The sequence below is a fragment of the Coptis chinensis genome, chromosome 4 (assembly GCF_015680905.1).
Source record: "Coptis chinensis isolate HL-2020 chromosome 4, ASM1568090v1, whole genome shotgun sequence".
Classification (NCBI taxonomy): domain Eukaryota; kingdom Viridiplantae; phylum Streptophyta; class Magnoliopsida; order Ranunculales; family Ranunculaceae; genus Coptis; species Coptis chinensis.
Window position 1 is genome coordinate 53444760 of NC_141459.1, and position 5126 is coordinate 53449885.

The 5126-nt window shown below is 35.2% G+C and overlaps 1 long non-coding RNA gene across 2 annotated transcripts; it reads left to right on the forward strand.

Moving 5' to 3' along the window:
- Nucleotides 1-533: 533 nt before the first annotated feature.
- On the forward strand, nt 534-2396 carry LOC147503977 (uncharacterized). 2 transcript variants are annotated; one of them, XR_015220314.1, is made up of 4 exons: nt 534-952; nt 1046-1118; nt 1800-1947; nt 2039-2396. It is a non-coding gene; the product is annotated as an uncharacterized LOC147503977 (long non-coding RNA). The 2 variants fall into 2 exon arrangements; XR_015220313.1 differs by having other exon boundaries at nt 542-952; nt 1046-1146.
- Nucleotides 2397-5126: the final 2730 nt, after the last annotated feature.

The following is a 5126-nucleotide window of genomic DNA, read 5'->3' on the forward strand; positions in this document are numbered from 1 at the left end:
CGTTAGTAAAACTCATTCCATACTCTTATTTGTCTTTGTGTTCTTCAATGTTAAATGTAATTTTGGTGAGATTTGAGTACAAGAAATAACGGATTTATGTCAGTGAAAGCTCATTCCAAAATGTGTCTTGTGCATTTTAACTGTAATTTTGAAATATAAATATGAGTCTCTATGTACTTCAGTTTATTAGATTGTGGATATGCATTTTAAATTGTTGGACTTATCAAGAATTATTACTAGATTGGTTGTTATTCAAATTTCAAAGTGGTGGGACTTTGAGTTTGCAAATCTTTGAATTTTTTTTGTAATATAAATGAGTTTTAAAACTGATGCAGTAAAAAGAAGAAAATATATAGGGTAGGGTCAGGGATTGAAATTTATACTTATGACCCGACCCGACCCAGCCCTATGAGGACTTTAGGGCCGGGCTGGCCCGGCCCTAATAACTGAAAGGCTTTAAATGTTTAGGGTCAGGCTAGTCCGACCCGGCCCATTGCCCACCCCTATGTCAGAGTATGGATGATTGGGAAGACAAATATGTGGTTGTTGCAAACACAAAAATGGATAGGAAAGTCCAAGGCTGAAGCACATATGCTGGCTGTTTAGCTAGCTGTGGATTTTGTTAAGAAACACCAAATGTTGTTTTGTTAATTTTAGAAAGTTGGTGTTAGTTTTTTTGTTTTTGGAGGGCATTTTTTTTTTTGTTTTGAATTGTAATATGTCTTGATAGTTTGCAAGTTTGTGTGTTTTAGTCAGTTAAATTATTTTCTAGCTTATGGTGATCACAGTGTAATGTTTAGCATGGCTTTCCGCGACCTCTTTCTTATGTTTCATTTGGTGTTTCTGAAATTCAGTTGTTAGGATATGGATGGGCTGGTATATTCAGGAAATATCTTGTGGATTCTCCCTATATGTGGTGGCCATCAAACTTAGTTCAAGTTTCTCTGTTCAGGTGCTGCATCTCTATCTCTCCTATAGATAGCCATCTCAATCCTTTTATATATGTTCACTGTTTTCTGATCAATTGTTTGCATATATTATACAGTGCGTTGCATGAGACGGATAAAAGGCTGAGGGGAGGACTATTAAGGCTACAATTCTTTCTTACGATCTTCATGGCAAGTTTTTCATATTACATCATCCCAGGTTATTTGTTCCCAGGGATTACTTCTCTATCATTTGTTTGTTGGATATGGAAAGACTCGGTCACAGCGCAGTAGATTGGATCAGGTCTCAAGGGTCTCGAAATCGGTTCCATATCATTTGACTGGAATACTGTAGTTAGTTTTCTGGGAAGTCCCTTAGCCCCTGGTTTTACCATCCTTAATGTACTCTTTGGTTTCCTCCTAATTTCATATGTCCTTGTTCCAGCTGCATACTGGACTAATTCATTTGATTCAAAGAAATTTCCCTTGTTCTCTTCTTATCTGTTTGACTCTACTGGGAAGACGTACAACCTTTCTCGAATTTTAGACCAAGAAACATTCAGGTTCAACCAAGTGGGCTATTATGCTTATAGTAAAGTCCACCTTAGCGTCTTCTTTCTCTTCAGCAAAAATAAGTCCCAAACAACAAATACTTTCACACAGAAGAGTGTCAGAGTGTGTAAGCTTACCTGCCAAATGTTGTCAGTGTGATGTGCAGCTGGTTACTGTTATTAGTTACAGGACTACAGGAGCTAGAGACCATTAATAATATCATATTGCATACCTTATCAGTACCTTAGGCCATGACGAATATTAAGTTAGGTTTGTTTAACACTACTAAAATGCTATGTGCAATAACAACAGTCCTTGCAGGTGAGGCAACAGTGTGTTTGGATATGCATAGTTGCTAAAACGCGAAGTCTCCACTTTATTGAAGTTTAAGAGTTCATAGGGGAAGCTGTAGTATTTTATGTATACTTGTGCTTCTTATTTGAGGAGCTTGTGGAGAGTTTCTTCAACAGTGAGTGAAGCCAATTTGCTCAATCTTTATATAATACTTGACACATATTACTTTATAAGCAAGTGACTTGTGTTTATTCTGATGTACTCAGCTGTTTGCACATGTTGCTTCCGATTCTGTGTTGAATCCCCTAGGCCACTGTACAGAGTTCCCAATAGCGACCAATTACCCATCCATATCTGCAAGAGAGTTTGTCGAGCTAGAACTTGCAGTGATCAATTGGAAAGGGAAATCGGAAGGCGAATCCATTATGGCAAACAAATCCAGGATGAAGTAAAGGCTTTTCCTTTGCCATGCATGAGGTCGAAGCATGAGAAAACATTTTGTTTAAGTGTGTTTGTATTTCTTATGTACCAAAAAATATGTACTAACAATAAAAATTCCAGACAAAGATGTAGACAAAGAGATTTTTTCCTTCTTATTATTACAAGGGGAAAAAAATACTAACCTTCTAGATGTCTGAAGTCTGCTATAATATATATATATATATATATATACGTTTTATATATACCATTTATACATGTCCACCAAAAGCCCAACAATCTTTTTAGATAGGGTTAAATTAGGTAAATAACTAAAAAAAAATAGAGGGCAAATTAACCAAGAGATACATAAAAAAATATTAAAACACTATTGCCCCACTGTAGATGAGAGGTGCGATCTTTAAAGTATTTTAGATAATGCAATCACTTATTTAAGGTTTTAACACAACACTTCAATATTCAAAGCACTTCAAAATAAAAATAAAGAAAAATAAATAAATTGGACTAAATCACAAAAGTATCACTAAAGAAGGATATACCCTATAGAGACATAACGTACTCACATGTTTCCTACAATGTGATCACTTAAGCAAAAAAGGTGCCCCTGCATCCAAAAAGTTACAAATACTATTAATCTCCACTTCGAGATTTATTCATTACTCTTGTAAGTCCACAGAAATAAGAGTAATGATTGGATTACAAAAAAAAAAGAGCTTACCAATTTGGAGACGTTTAATTTACAAATCATGGCCAAAATCATAAGTCTTGGCTTTAGTGAATGGTGAAGAGTCATTCAACAGTAATAAAGAATTTTTTTCCAAGTTAAACTTATGAATCGCAATAGTATTAAAACAAACAACCACATAAACGTAAAGGTCTACCCATTCCATCACATAAGTTGAACTTACATAATATGTGTTTCTTATTGCCATTGGCTAATGGTGCTTTCTGCCTTCTCAATTGATGTTCTTCTCCATGACGCTTCCTGGTCAAAAATTTGAACTTGATATATTTTATCTAAGCAATCTGCACCCAACACCTTTGAAGTCATCAACTAAATTCATTGCAATATCTTGCTGGGTGATTATCCATTAGGCATCGGGGTACCTGATTATTCAAAGCAACATAATAGGTTGAACACCTTTGTACATGGCCAAAAAAATAACTCATGTAAATGTTTATATTTACATGGATTAAGTCCCATAAGTGGTTCTACTTACACAGATATTCAAAGCATAACTTTTCTAAAAATAATCTCAATAAGAACTTAGAGACAAACTTCAAATATTGAAAATTATCATATGGGGAACATCATTCAGTCTATTGACTCAGTTCCAAGTGCATCTTATAATAAGCATAGAGACATGTTTGGTTATAGCTCACGTTTGCTAAAGATCTTGTAGTGTCAAATCTAGCTAAACTTCTTTGGATACTTGCAGAGTAAGTTAGGATAGCCTATTTTATGCAAAAGTTCCGGTCGACATATTGTTACCAAAGAAAACCTATGTCTAGTTAAAATGTGTTACAATTCCTACTTCAAGTCATGTATATAGTGAAGTTCATTACCTGGGAACCTTATATTCGGGGTAAAGTTCTCCTGAGTTTAGCTGCAAAGTCACTCCAGTGGTTTATGACTTCGACACACAGGTGCCTTCCTGACGCAGATAAATTTTCATATAACATAATTTGAGCAAGGGGCCATATCTTTGACATGAATAGGTCCCATGTAAAAATGCCCATACTCTTCGGTGGAACCTGTACCATAAAGTAGTGATAAAAAAACTAAACAATAATACCAGATATGATAGGCGGTATTAATTCAAATAACTTGCAATTGGTTACTCTTATCGGTCTGGCCATTGCAATCACACATAATAGATTAGTAGTTAAAACTACAATACGATACCTTCAAGAAGGAGAAGTAGCATTATCATGCTGGCATTAAGGAGTGGAGGAATTATAATAGGTCCCAATACAGAGCCGGGATGGATGACTACCACATCCAAACCTGTATTTTTGGCGAACTCCCATGCAGCCTTCTCTGTAAACCCACTAAAATTAAAAACAAACAATAAAATCCTTGTTCAGTTCAATAGAATCACTTTTGAATAATTTTGGTAAAGTAGAACCCATTAATTAGTGGGTAGTGATTTACCAAAATTTTCACATCCGAATCACATAAGTTTCTTTCCTAACAACCTCTCAACCATTCTAAGTTTCTAATAACAATCCTATAACAACGATCCATGAACACATATAAAAAGGATAATTGTATGTATAATCAGCATGCTTGTTGATTATAAAAAAAAAAAAAAGGGAGAAAGAAAAAGAATAGAAATTGGGTAGAGGACTCACAAAAACAAAAAAAAATCAATAAATTGGAAAAGAAAACTCATACCTTAAGACTGAAGTAGAAAAAAATTGAGGATTTGCTAGAGCATATTAGAAGAAAATAAGAAGTGTTACAGTTGGGGTGGGGAATCGATTGGCAAAGGTCTTTTGAGTTTGATGATGTTTTTATGTTTTTGTTTTTGTGTCTGTGAGAGAGTTTGGGGTTTCTTTTTGGGTTTACCTTTTCTCGTGAGTGGACAAAGCCGGCACAAAAAAAAGTAGATGAACGGTTGAGTTTAGGGAGGAGTCCGATTGTTTTTTTATTTCTTACTTAAACTTCCAATTTTATGAAACTTTCACAAACTTCCATTTTTTCCTCCTGATTTATCGTAATTAGTCTGGAGACATGGACACTCTAGCAACACTTTCTCAATTGAGGAGGGGAGAGACCTATCATCTCTCGCCCACGTCTGTCCTCATGGCTTCTAATGATATGAATTAAAAGTTTGTTTCTTCGACTCAAGTAGCCAAGAGATGAAAAATAGGAGCACAACCAGCCTCTTTTGAGCCAACGCTAAATCAAGA